Raw genomic sequence first — 15,176 nt, 5'->3', positions numbered from 1 at the left:
CTGGGCCTGGAAAGATTGCTTTTTATTCATGTTTAATCTTGATGGAGTGATTTTGTCCCTAGTTGTGACTAGATGGGTCTTCAGGCATTCACTCAGTGCTGTGGGGAGAGTGAGAGAGAAACCATTCTTTCCGTGCAAAGAAGCAGTCTGTCATGATCTAAAAGTGGCAGTAAGAGAAAACAGAAACAGGAAAAACTGCAGCATAAACATACATACTGTGTCTGCTTGCAGTGCCATCCTAAGAGTGCCTGAAGATTGTGAGAAGAGGTCTTGTTTTCCCTTCTAAAGTAAAAAGAGCTCTGCTACTGTCTATGATAAACTATGCTGTAGCTTTGGAGTGGCTAGTTAAAAAGAAGTATCCTAAATGTGAATAATAGTTTAAAACACAAGAGAGAATTCTGTATGGTGTGAGCTGACATAGAGCCATAGAGCCAGCCTGTGGGCGGAGTTAGGGCACAGCGCCTGCACACCGGATGCCCTAACTCTGCCCCTGGGGTGCCATTTTGGCACGTGTCAGTATACATGGTGCGTGCCATCATGGTGCAACTCCAGCGATGCATTTACACGATGCAGCGCCAAAGGGGCATCATAAAGCCATACTGCCGCAGCTGCACTACCTCTTAGAGAGCACAAAAAGTCTTTTTGCGGCTCCTTTTTGCACTCTTCAGAAGCCAAATCGGGGCCACGGTGTTAGGTGATCATGGCCCGATCCGGCCAGTAAAGTTGCGGCTGCATGCTGCCCATCTGTACAGCCCCTTGGTGTGATAAAAGAAATAGTGAAAGTCCTAAGAGTTGCATAATTATGATGAGAATGAAAACATTGTAGTGAGAGCCAGAATGATGTAGTGATTTGAGCATTAGACTATGACTACTGAGACCAGGGTTTGATTTCTGCTCAGTCATGGAGAGCCACTTGGTGACTTTGGGCCATTCAGCCCCAGAAAATTCCCTGATAGGTTTGCTTTAAAGTTCCCATAAGTTGTAAATGATATCAAGGCACATAGCAACAAGAATTAAGCAACAGTAGTACATACCCTTAAAATAATAGGTGACCACTGCAAACCTGTAACCAGAGCTGGTGCCATCATAGCAGCCTATGGTGCAGAATTCAGAGGATATTGGCCTTTGAGAGGCACAGTTTTATAAAAGATTAGGTTTGTTTAATCCCTTGTAAAAGTTTAATTGACACTTTATATTTTCTTTAACTTTATATACTCATTTAATCAAAAAATTGAACCAAAATACCTTTTGTTGACTTATCCACAGGTCAATGTAAATATTGTACTTTAACTCTTATTTAAAAAGGAACCATCTCCTGGTGAAAGGCAAGAGTGTAATCTGTCCTGGCAGCACCAAACCCCCTCTACTCTCTCATTCATCCACCCTTTAGTATGAGAACGAACAGCTATGCCTGATGAAATTGTGTAAGTTCTTACACATTGTTTACTTCATCCTTTAGATCCTTTGTTATACGCCCCTAACTTTTACCCTCAACTTATCCATGGGTTACATCAAAATTGATAATTTTGTCCTCAAAACCTGAGGTAAACTTTCTGAACTATCACACCACCTCTGGTCCCCGATTTACCTCTTCTGAATGGTGCTCAAATTCAGAAGTTAGGCTGATTTTATTGCACAGACTTTTCTCTCAAAATGGCTTCCCATTGCCTCCAGGGCTGAATTTGGGGCCTGTAAATCTCTTCGGCGTCCATTTTTTCCAATTCGGATGCTTCCAATTTGGAAAAAATGGCTGCCGTAGTGACTTATGGGGCCTGAATTCAACACTGGAGGCAACGTGAAGCCGATATGAGAGAAAAGTCTGTGTGATAAAATCAACCTAACTTCTGAATTTCAAAAGGTAAATTGAGGACCAGAAGTGGTGCAATGGAGTCTATAGTCGAGTATGTATATATGGTATATTCTAAGAAAAATATCACAGCAGTACTTTGGAATATAATCAATTATAAAGTAAAAACATTGCTGTATTACTGATTCTTGCAATTTAAAATGAACATAGCAGTTTCAAGTTTTGTGCTTTTCATTTTTCTACAAGACAACAGTTTTTGAAAACTGAAGTTTGCAATGGAGCAAGTGGCTAGTGGAGCAAAATAGCCTGTCACTGGCTCTGCCTGTAACACAAAATGCTGAACACAAAAATACACTAGGGATACCAAATTTAAGAGGGAAACACAGTCCTGACTTTGAAAGCTTGCAAATTCTATTACAAAAAGAGTAGGTGGTAAACGCCTTTTGGAACTGGTTCCCAAATGTTGTAGCTGTCAGTAGTACAGCACCCTCTAGCAAAAGACTGAAGAATTTGCTTTACTGTTGACTCAAAGCTATTGGCAAAGAAGACGATTCCTAAGTGTAACGTGGGGTTTCCAGGGAAGATTTAGTACCGTCCTGAATCCTCTCTTTCTCCCCTCTCAGATCTCCTCGGTTATTAGGTTTATCAATGTGAGGAAAAGAGGGATCTCCTTCACCTCCACTTAGTAAGGCCCTCACCTGGAACTCATGCACCATCTACTCTCTGTTTCAATCAGCCAGGCTCTCAGTTGACAATAACATGCTATCACTGAAATCTGGCTTGTGTCAGGTTAATTACAAGGAAGTTTCCACAGACATTTCTTCACTTTAGGATGAAGAGGAAGGATTCTGAAATCCACAAATGGCACACTTATTTCTTAGCAAGGTGGAAATGTCTCTCAGGAAACTCCTACATGTTCATCCACATGCAAAGGTTTTCATCACTCATGACAGCAGCTTGTATTTTAAGGTAATAAGTCAGCACTTTTCTTTTGCTTGTGTTATGAACTAAATTGGCATAGGGGAGGCAGGGGGAGGGGAGACAATTTCAACAGCGCAATTGCAGGAAGCTGTTGCCTGTGAGCCAAGGAAATGGCTGATAGTTTGTCATAACGGCTTCTGTGGTTCTCTCCTTAGTTCCCTGCTTACTCTTCTTCTTTGTAATTTGACATGCCTTTACAAAAGAGCTGTGCTCATTGGCCAATGCCCCAGAGCTGCAAGAAAGGGTTTGAGGTCCAAGGGAGAGAAATGCAAATGCAGGAAACATAAAACAGGGGAGATAGATTCTTTCAGCAGTAGTGATATTTTTATCTACCAATTCATGACTTCCCTTTCTGCTTCCAGTAACCAGGATCCTCTCCAGCCTTGCATTTTCATTTGTTTGCTAATTAATTTACAACTCTGTATATGCATATGTGTGTAAAAGAGAGACACTCACTCCATGTCTTACTATTGCCCTCACTGGGAATGCATTTGCCCTTCCTTTCTCATTCTGTGATTTTCCTTGCCATGCCTCAAATGGTCCACTCCCCAATATTACTGCTATTTTTATAGTGCTGTGTTTATATAGCACACCCTGCATTTTTCAACTTTTCACCTTGCCTGACTGGCCTTCTCTGAAGAATACAGTGGGTCTCCCTACGTGACTCACCAGAAAATAATCTCTCAGTTCATCTGTCTTTTTATCTGCTCTTAGCAGGGTTCTCTTTTATCTAATCTTCAAGGTTCCTGTCTTATTCTCCTTTTGTACCATATACCCTCAAGAAATTAACCCCACAAAAGAAGAAAACTCTCCAGACCTTGTTAACACATCTGTTCTCACATTAAGGAATTACTGCTAGAATCCTCTCCCACCTTCCTTGTACATACTGCCTGAAGACCCTTCTATGACTATTTTTGGTTAAGCTGACCACAACTGTGAAGAATCTATGGTCCTGGTGAGGTAAAAGTGTTGAGAGTGTTTCATCAACAGTGGTATCACCAGCTGAGGGCCAATTCAAGATATTTTGCTGCCTGAAGTAGAGCAGCAAAGGGTGACCCTTCCCTCCGAAAGTACATAATGGCCAAAGCCAACAAAGTTATTTTGGCACAGGAGCCAAAACGTCCCACAAGCACCTCTCTCCATCTAAATGGCTATAAATATACAATAAAAAACTAGTAACCATCAATTTACTGCACTTTTATATGTGAAATCTACTTATTACATGAAGAAATTGTTTACTCTGCATAATGGTAGGCCCAGACCTGCAATAATGGGAGTGGAATATATTGCATACATGTCCACAAGGAAGTGGTTTACAATCTTCGACATTTCTCCATCAGAGATAAATGGCAGATCTTCACTTTTTCTGCTTATCTCCTCCTTCAGGACTCACCCTTGTTTGTGTGATCCCATGGCCATTCAATGAGCAGTGGAGAGTAGAGGTCAGTGGAAAAGCACCTGGCTATGTGCCTGTCTCCAGGTGTACAATAATGGCTTCCAGAGGATTCTCATGAGGTCCTGGAAAAAGCTTTTATTATTGTACATCTGGCTACAGTCTGGCTATAAGGTCATAGCCAGATACTTCTCTCTTGCCCCCTGCACTCCACTGGCTACTAAAGGGCCACAGAGGGGTCCACCATAAGATAGGTGGCTTCTGAGATGACTGAAAACCCTCATGTAAAGGAAGCTTTGAATTTCTCTTCCCACAATGACAAAAAAAGAGAGGCATACCCCAGCATTATGCTGGCATATGAAATTAAAAGGATATCTCGAGATGAAAGAAGGGCCTCGTTATTGGGCCCAATTCTGGCATTGAAATCTCCCAATACAATTAGGTGTGCTCTAGGGAATTGCCTGTCCAGACTGACTATATAGTTCTCTAGTTTCTCCCATTTTTGCTTAATGTCCTCCCTGTTTGTCATTGGGGGGATGTATACATTAATCAGTGATACTGTAATTGTAAGAAGCTGAACTCAATTAAGCATGCTATAGCCAGCTGTCCAGTGTAATAAACATTTTTCCCGAGCCTTGAGAGATGTAGCTAACATGATAGCCAATCCCGCCATAGGTCTTCTTTTAGTCTTTAAGGATGTTGCAGGTATATCCAGAATATCATAGCCATTAAAATCTAAATTTACTGGGGACCATGTTTCTTGGAGGAAGATTATATCAAAGTTCCGTAGGAAGTTGATAAGTTCATTGTCTTTTAATTTGGCTCTCCATCCAGCTATCAATGAAATGTTTAAAAGAAAAAAACAAAACAAAAGAAAACCTTTATCATTTGGGAAGCTTATGAAGGTTATAAATATCTGTTACATTTAGGCCTTCTCAGCACCATCTGAAATAAAGGGCATGGGCAGAACATCATTCTTTTGTCATTTTGTTCATCACAGGGCTCTCTCAGCCCATCATTTGTCAGGAGCAGACTATACCTCCCTTTCCCCTATACTGTTTTCACAGCAGAACGTTGAAAAATGAAACTATGTGTTCTTCATTTAATGTAGTCACAAGCTGTATCTGAAGCTAAAGTCAAATGACAGTTTTTAAGAGAGATGAAGGTGATGCAGCAGACATAACTGCTCATACCACTATATATTTATTTTTGTGTTGCTATCAGCAGCCAGATATATTTGCAGACTTTTTTAAGCACTACAAAATCCTGCAAAATGTGTTTGTCAGAGGAGGCAGTTATATGAAGCAACAGCACTCATTAGAAACTGTCTGTGTCCAGTCCAACCTTCATCATTAGGAGCTGCCCTCTGTGAATCAAGAGGCAGGTTTCTTTCCAGATCCTTAGGAACTGGAGGGAGTGGTGAAGGAATACAATACAAAGAATACATCATGTTAAATGTGAGTCTGCCACAAGACTTTGGCTTGAATCCTGTTGATTAATCCTCTCTAGTGTAAACCTATTGAAACAAATGGTCACTGGAAATTCAACATTTAGATCAGTGGTGGCAAACCTATGGCACGAGTGCCAGAATTGGCACTCAGAGCTCTCTCTGTGAGTACACACGCCATCACCTCAGCACAAAGTTTGCCAGAGTTTGTTTCTAGAAAGTCAGAGGGACATGGCACTTTGCAATATATAAGTGGGCTTTAGGTTGCAGTTTGGGCACTCAGTTTCTAAAAAGTTTGCCATCACTGATTTAGATAGATCCTATTCATTCAATGGTTCTGCTCTAGCTGGGACTAACCAAAAGGACTGAGGCCTTTGTATTCTTTCTAGGGCAAAGGAAGACTTTCATTCATGATGTCTGTTTCATGTAAACATGCAAAGTTCTTCCAGAATGAAATGTTTCTTTCTGAAAATTTCTCATTTCTAGTTATGACACAGGTGGAGGGAAAATCAAAATGTCCAGAGGCCTCCCTAAGAGGCATATCTGTGGGAGCATTTTTACCTGTGGCGCTGTGTAGCCATATTGCTAAAACAAGGTCTATTAAGGATTTCTCATACTTGATCCACCCCTACAGCACAATATGAAAGCATAATTGTTTCAGCAGGGACTTGTGTGGTCTTTCTTTTTATTGTATTGAGTCAGCTGTTGGAGTTAGTGGGGGCTGGGATAACTTAAGATGATAGTGACTGAGTAGCAAACGACTCTTCAGATCTGGCACCAATCTGTCAGTGGGAAGTTTGTTTTATTGTTAGGCTATATAAATAAAGACAGGATAACCTTCCATTTAGGGCGGAGGTCCACAAGAAGCCCAGACAACACTTATAGGATCCCCATGGGATATGGGTGGAGTAGAAGTTTAAATAAAATAAACTAGGATTTCCAGATGGTCGGAACTGTCCTGGACAAAAATCTTGTTAGATTACAGTAACAAGAGAAAAATCACCATTATCTACATTGCAAGGTATGCTCCAAAGACAGAATTGAAAGTGCTTAGGACAGGATTCTAGTTTCTTTGGCACTGATCCAGCAGCTACAGTTACAGGTAGGTGTAACAACATTTAGACTCATAAGCAAATGTACATCATGTCTGTGCTGGCACCAGTTCACATGAGCCAAATGAGAATTGCATGAAGAAAGGAATGTGCATCCAGATCAGCCTTTGTCTTGGTAACATTTGCAGAAGATTCCTTACATGGCCCAGTGTCTCTTGCTGCTTGAGAATCATTTGCAATGAGACCAAAGTCACAATAATTAGCTTATAAATTTAGTACCGCTCCTTAGATGGGACAAAAAAATTGACCATCAATACAAGTATATAAATGTCTAGATCGAGGGAAGGAATAGTACTACCAGGATGGATGACTAAGGAACTTTCAACTGAGCTAAGTTTTAAATGGAACATGTATAAAAAAAGGAAAAAGGGGGAAATCACAAAAAAGGAATTCAAAGAAATAGCAGGCATGTGTAGGGGTAAAGTCAGAAAAGCTAAAGCGCAGAATGAACTCAGGCTTGCTAGAGAGGTTTAAAAAAATAAAAAGGGCTTTTTTGGATATATCCACAGCAAAACGAAGAAGAAGGAAATGGTAGGGTCACTGCATGGAGAAGATGGCAAAATGCTGACAGGGGACAGAGAAAAGGCAGAATTACTCAACACCTTCTTTGCCTCAGGCTTCTCAGAAAAGGCAAAGGGTGCTCAACCTGAGAATAATGGAGCAGAGGACAGAATAGGGGAATTTCAGTACAGAAAATGTAAAGAGATAGTAAAGGAATACCTTGTTAATCTAAATGAATATAAGTCTCCAGGACCAGATGAACTACATCCAAGAGTTTAAAAGAACTATCAAATGTAATATCGGAGCCATTGGCAATAATCTTTGAAAACTGCTGGAAAACAGGAGAGATCCCAGCAGACTGGAGCAGGGCAAATGTTGTCCCCGTCTTCAAAAAGGGGAAAAAAGAGGATCCCAACAATTATCATCCAGTCTGACATCAATGCCAGGAAAGATTCTGGAGCAGATCATTAAACAGAGAGTCTGTGAACATCTAGAAGGCAATGCCATAATCACAAAAAGTCAACACGGGTTTCAGAGAAACAAGTCATGCCAGACAAATCTGATCTCTTTCTTTGATAAAATTACCAGCTTGGTAGATGAAGGGAATGCTGTGGATATAGTATATCTTGATTTCAGTAAGGCCTTTGACAAGGTTTCCCATGACATTCTTGCAAACAAGCTTGTAAAATGTGGGCTAGACAAAGCAACTGTTACATGGATTTGTAATTGGTTGACTGGTTGAACCCAAAGGGTGCTCAACAATGGCTCATTTTCATCCTGGAGAGAAGTGACCTGTGGGGTCCCACAGGGGTCTGTCCTGGGACCAATGTTATTCAACATCTTTATCAATGACTTGGATGACAGAATTGGGGGCATACTTATCAAATTTGCAGATGACACCAAATTAGGAGGAATAGCTAATACTCCAGAGGACAGGATCAAAATTCAAAATGACCTGAATAGACTAGAAAGCTGGGCCAAAGCTAACAAAATGAAATTCAACACGGAGAAATGTAAGGTATTGCACTTAGGGCAGAGAAATAATATGCACAGATACAGGATGGGGGATGCCTGGCTGAATGAAACTACATGTGAAACGGATCTAGGCATCCAAGTAGATGACAAGTTGAACATGAGTCAACAGTATGATGCGGCAGCTAAAAACGCCAATGCAATTTTAGGCTGCATCAATAAAAGTATAATGTCTAGATCAAGAGAAGCAATAGTGCCACTCTATTCTGCTCTGGTCAGGCCCCACCTGGAATATTGTGTCCAGTTCTGGGCGCCACAATTCAAAAAGGACATTGAGAAACTGGAGTGTCCAAAGGAGGGCAACTAAAATGGTGAAGGGTCTGGAAACCATGTCCTATGAGGAATGTCTTAGGGAGCTGGGGATGTTTAGCCTGGAGAAGAGAAGGTTAAGAGGTGATATGATAGCTCTGTTTAAATATTTGAAGGGATGTCATATTGGGGAGGGAGGAAGCTTGTTTTCTGCTGCTCCAGAGAACAGGACCCAAAGGAGCAATGGATGCAAGCTACAGGAAAAGAGATTCCACCTCAACATTAGGGCTGTTTGACAGTGGAACACCCTTCCTCAGTGTGTGGTGGAGTCTCCTCCTTTGGAGGTATTTAAACAGAGGCTGGATGGCCATCTGTCAGGGTTGCTTTGCTTGTGAGTTCCTGCATGACAGAGAGTTGAACTGGATGGTCTTTGTGGTCTCTTCCAATTCTATGCTTCTATGATCACACAAGTTGCTAGGTGCTGCAGTGCTGGGCTTGGACTTCAACAAAGAGAAGCAGATTCTCAATTTCTTTATGTGGTCCGCTCCTCCTCACCCAGCCTAATTTTGATCACTACAGGCAGGGAGCAGGCACAGCAGTAACCATGGAGCACAGTTCTTGAAATCTTTTGCTTTCCCTGCTATGCTCCCTGCTTTTAAATATTGTAATCTTACAGTCCTCTGTGTAAATGAAAGCACTGTGCTAAAAAAATATCCAAGTGTTGAAGCAGAAATGTAGCACCTTATAGTCACCAGGACTTCCTGCCAGTTTTCTTTGACTGCCAGATCATCTCTTTGAGAGGAAGACATGCTGACTCACTCCAATGGGTCATCTCTAGAGAGATGCCACCACCTCAGGGAACCATGGGGGCAATTTATGTGTTTCTTTAAATTTCTCTCCCTTCCAAAGTTGTGTATGGGAGGCATTAGAGACAAGTGAAAATCTTAGGATGCTTCTGTCCATTGAAAAATCCAAGGGGGGACTTAATCCTCTGCTTTTCTTCTTCTATCTTATCTTCCCTCCCTCCCTCAAAGTTTTTTTCATGTATGTACTCTCTCCACTTTGTGTTTGTGTGTGTGTGTGTGTAGGGAGGGTGCCAAAATCCACACACATTACATCTCTCTACTCTCCATTCTACTTGTGCACTTGCTCTACTAGCAATAGAACGAGTGTGGACACATGCTACTACATATACTCGACTATAAGTCGACCTCGTGTATAAGTCAAGATCAACTTTTGGGCCCAAAATTATGGGTACTGGTATGACCCAATATGATAAGTCAAGGGTCAGACTTCAGGAGGCAGCCCAGCTGGGGAGAAGTTGCAGGGCAATCAGTCGTCCTTCCCAGCCTCTCCCCAGCAGGGCCCTCCCTTGCGGAGACATCCCGGCTGGGGAGGGGCTCAGGCTGAAGTACCGTATTGATCTGTGTATAAGTCAACCCAGTTTTTTTTGGGGGGGGGGTCAATATTTTAACCTAAATTTCTTGACTTATACATGAGTATATATGGTAATTCCTTGGAAAGGAAGGAAAAACATAAATATTCCCAGGTGAGGTTTACACTGAGCAATCATTAGCTTGAGGAACACAAGGCAGCCACATAACACATACTTACACACATATAGGTACACACACTGGCTTGCAGCACCTTGTTCCTGCTGAATCCCTTTGCATAATAGTAGAGTCTTGGTGGAAAACAGTAACTCTACAAGTCAGACCATTCTTCTTAGCTAGAAAATACCTACAGGAAAGCAACATGGTGGTGTCAGTGTTTGAATCTTCTTGCAGGCATGAGACAATATTTTTCCTGCCAAAATGCATATAGCACTCATGATGAAAAGAGTGACATCTCTGAGAGTTGATTTAGTTATGGCTGTATACGGTGCCCCATTCCGTATGCTTCCATTAGGAGGTGACTTAGCCCTTTTCAACTTGTGTGTAATAAATTAGTTTCATTGTAAAACCAGAATCTACATTATGCTCATGGTTTTCTCTCACTTGGGAGACCAAGAAGGGCTGCTTGGGTGTCAGCCAGCCCAGATCCCAGCACTTTGCAGCCACAGAACATCTGGGTGTGGTGTTCTGCCCAGCCAACTAAAAATTATAGAGGTAAGTGCATCAGCAAAGAGGAGATTAAAACACCCCATTTACAGATAATCAATAGTAACAGAATCTACCCAGGTGCCAGGAAGTATGCTTTGGGTTACACTAGCAAGGGAGCTTCAGCCACGCCTTAGACGATGCTATGATGCTAAGCCAGAAAGTGTTCCCTAAAACAGATTACAGAGTAGCCTGTGTTCTCTTTGCTGACAGTTCATTTTGAATTGTGGAGCCTCCCCAATAATCTTGTGGCTGCCCCTTAATATATTTGCAAAGGGGCAGCATAGTCTAGTATTCCCAACATGGCCATGCCAGCTGGGAATGATGGGAGTTTCAGATCAAAACATTGGAAGGGCTCCAGATTAAGGAAGGATGAAGTAGTTTATATGGATCAGATGGACTGTTCCTTCAGAAAGAAAACCCTACACACCCATACACACACCCTCCAAGAAATAATAGCCTCACAATTTCAGTCTGGAGAGATTATGTATACTCCGCTTTAGTACTTTTAAGCATTTATGGCTAGCAGTCTAAAATATATGTAAATCTAGTTTTAAAGATACTTATATTTGACTTTAAAACCACTTGATAATCACACATTTCAACCTTCCTGCAATACTTGGCATCATCTGTGATCTGACCCATTCCATCTGAAGTCCATTATTGGTAGGAGTGTATGCTGAAGGCAATATTCAGTTTGGACAGTGCTTGGGGTCTGACTGAGTTTGCACTACTTCAAGGACTACATTCAGTTTAAAGTATTGCTTCAGAATACCAAAGCTTTGTATCTCTCCCCATTATGAGTACTGTAACAGAGAAACCAACTCCACATGAGTACAGTGGGACCTTTTTATCTGCTGGGGTTTGGTTCCAGGGTCCTCCGTGCATAACAAAATCCATGGATGCTCAAGTCCCATTAAATATAATGGCAGAGCAAAATGGTATCCCTTATATAAAATGGAAAATCAAGGTTTACTATTGGGAATTTATACTTTTTTGGAATATTTTCAAGCCATGGATGCTTGAATCCGTGGATAAAAAAATCCGTGGATAAGGAAGGCCAACTGTATAACTTTTTTTTTTAAAGAACTTGAATAAATAAATTTGAAGGTATGGCAATCCTTTCTACATGAATGAGGCCCGCTTTTGCAGTGCCTTCACATGTTGATTCATTTTTAAAAAGAGTGAGCTGCTTATAACCTTCTTGGTAAAATTGGATGAAGATTGCATTTACAATTTCCCCTTCTGAGGTCAAGAAGCTCATCAAATTTCAGACAGATAGATTTGGAATGGAAGTTTTTCTGCAAGCTACAGTCTATAATATCTGATCTTTTGTGTTGCTGTTTTTAAAGAGCCATTCTGTAAGACAAAGGATTATGGGAAATTTATTATGAAAGCCCTGTCATTCATGCAGGGTTGGCTGGTAGCTTCTATGTCAGAAGGTAATACAGTCTGTTTCTTTGTGTTTATGTGCCTTCAAGTCATCTGTCAGCTTATGGTGACCCCATGATTTTTTAAATAGCATTTTTTGCTAGACAGGGAATACTCAAGAGGTGGTTTTGCCAGTTCCTTCCTCTGTAGCCTGCAGCACCTGGTATTTATTGGTGGTCTCCCATCCAAGTATTAACTAGGGCTGACCCCGCTTAGCTTTCATGATCTTACAGGGTCTGGTGCCTTTAATGTATTATGGCAGTAGTAAAGCTATTCTGAGCTTTAGTTTAAACATTAAAGGAGCTATTAAACTTTAAAGTAGCTATTAAATTTTAAAGGTGCTGAAACTAGGGATAGTTTGGATGGCTTCTTTAAACTCTGGATTAAACCACAAGGTGGATTCACCACCACACTAAAATGGAAATCAATAGCACCCTCTGCTTTCTGTTATTTCCACCCAGACAGAGATATTTACCATTGACTCAACATGCCCTTCATGCATTCTGTAGTGCACCAGGCCTGTACTGCGTGAACTACATCTCAGCTATTATCCTGTCTTTAGATACCAAATTAAATCTGGGACCCAGTACAACTAAATAGGGATGCCTCAAAAAGCATTTGTTAGCATTTCTTATAAATGGCAGAAAACAAATAAGGATCTGGTTTTGTGGCTGACACTGAAAAATGAACAAGTAGAATAAAAAGCATCTCCCTGTCCTCTTACATTGCTTTGAAAATCTAATAATCTGAATTTTATGCCAATTTACTTCCACTTCTCCCATTCCAAACTTGATCAGAAACAGTGGTAGTTCTGCAGGATTGTTGAATAAGGCAGAACCATAACACTTGTACCAATGTAACATGCAGCATTTTACAGCAGAGTGTAGGATGCAATAGAATCTGGAAGAATTTATTTATTCACTGCCCAGGCTTCTGGCTGTTTTTAGCTGATGGGTTAGCTAAATGTGGGTTGTTGGTATGCCATCCATCTCCTGAGGTTGCGAAAATCCAACCCAGGTTTCCAACCCAGAGGGTAGAATTCTTTGGATGGCAGCAGAGCTCTTGGATCAGCATTCCACTCCCTTTTCTAAAGGAACCAGTCTGAGTTTGGGATGAGTGACAGAATTGGGTTTGTCACCTGCCCTGCAGCATTTTATACACTTTCCACACTGACAGACACAAACACACAGAGAGAGATTGATTGCAAATGTTCAAGAGATTGCCACTGTGTAATTCTCTCCCATCCTCCACACCCTACTTTGGACCATTCTTTTCTGGGGTTGATTTAAGGACATTTGCTTACTGGCTGTGTTTCTTATACCTTAAAAGTATTTGCTTAGGAAAATAACTTATTTAGCACCATAGTTTAAAGTGGTTAAGATCCACAGATGTATTTCCACTAGTCAGTTTAACTGCCTAAGTTCTGCAAGTGTATTTCTATCCTTGAAATCTGCTTTAGGGAGGTGGAAAAGTCTTTGGGTTGGTTTGTGGAACTGTAGAGGGTTGGCATTAGAAAACAGGGGGGGAAATTGTTTCCACTGGCACTGCATAGCAAAGTATGATCCATTTATTTATATTGTCTGATACTTCCTTGCCACTCAGGAATGATCTGTTGATATATCCTCAGTGGGGCAGGGTCATGATTGGGAGATGTAGCACACGACTTTATAGTTTCAATTTGGGAGCAGGCAAAGTGACAAAGTCAAATGAGTTCAGCTGGAAGTATATCACAAGACTGAGGGATGAGATCAACTTTGTTGCTATTTGGGAATGCTATTTGGGAAGTGACCCTGTGGATTTCACAGGGTTTTCTTAGGGAAGAAATACTCAGAGGTGGCTTTAGCAGTTCCTTTCTCTGAAATATAGCCTACAGCATCTGGCATTCATTGGTGGTCTCCCCTCCAAATACTAACCAGGGCATATCCTGCTTAGTTTCCAAAAACAGATACCTTCTAGTGCCTTTAGGGTATTTAGATCACAGAGAATTTACTACTGCTTAATGGTTTCAAGAATCCCCTTTTGCTTCATAAAAACATCAAAGCTGTGATTCACTACTTGTTTTGATTCATTCTCCCATCTTCTTTTCTTCCTCTGTTATTTGTAACTAATGTCTATTGTCTTTCCCCCCTTCTCACCATCATTTGCTCCCCATTTTCTGCATGCACACACACACACACCTTAACATGTAAGCTCCTGAGGGCATAGTATTTGTTGTTTGTTTATGAATGCTGTGCAAAGTGCCATGTAAACAAGCAGTGCTATCAATGAGAATTTTAAAATCAACTGCACAGTCGTTTATTTTCTTCATCTTCAGTTACCACAGTTCTGAAGGAGAAAGAAATGAAAGGGGGAGTATTATAAACCATGGTGGAAACTGTTCTTGAATTTATGGAGCACTAGGATATTATCACACCAGAAGCTGGGGCATTAATTCTGCCCCTTTGTGTATAACAATATGGACAGTTCATGGACAGGCAAGCCAGGCACAGCAAATGTCTGCTTCTCTCTGCCTTATCCAAGGAATACTTGGCGGGGTGTATGTGACACAAATGATGTCCAATGCCAAATCCCAGTGCCTGGAAAATGCCATTCCTAGAGCATGTAAAAACAGGTACATGGAGAAGTCCTATGGCAGAAAGGCAGACAGTTTGAAATGGTGAGCTGTAATTGTTTAGCAATGCAGAGACTTTTTTTCTTAGTAAATCTAAAATAGCCCTTTAATTGCAAATGCTGCAAAATCTCAGTGCCCCTCTTCTTCACTGCTGCCTCTTAAGCTGTCTCCTGCTATTATTTCCCATATCTCTGGCTCCATGCAGCTTCCCTCTGCTCTGTGGGATGATGCCTATCCCAGATTCCTGCATCAGAGAACAGAGTTCATCTGCAGGACAGGACAGCACGTGCGGCTTCTCCCCTCTTTCCCCTGTTCAGGAGGCTGTGGCATGTCAACTATCTCAGAGACTGCCTTTTCTCTCTCCCCAGCCCCCCTCCCAGCACTTTCCTCCATGCCACTGGGTCTGCTGTAATGGAAGCCTTGACATTCAGGCAACCAGCTAAAGGCCTGGCTGGGCAGATGCTGCTTTCTTTATTTGGGTGTGCAGTGCTTTGACCTCAGCATGGCATGCAT

The sequence above is a fragment of the Sceloporus undulatus genome, chromosome 2 (assembly GCF_019175285.1).
Source record: "Sceloporus undulatus isolate JIND9_A2432 ecotype Alabama chromosome 2, SceUnd_v1.1, whole genome shotgun sequence".
NCBI classification, from domain to species: domain Eukaryota; kingdom Metazoa; phylum Chordata; class Lepidosauria; order Squamata; family Phrynosomatidae; genus Sceloporus; species Sceloporus undulatus.
The sequence above is the reverse complement of the archived record's forward strand: the minus strand, read 5'-3'. Positions refer to the sequence as shown.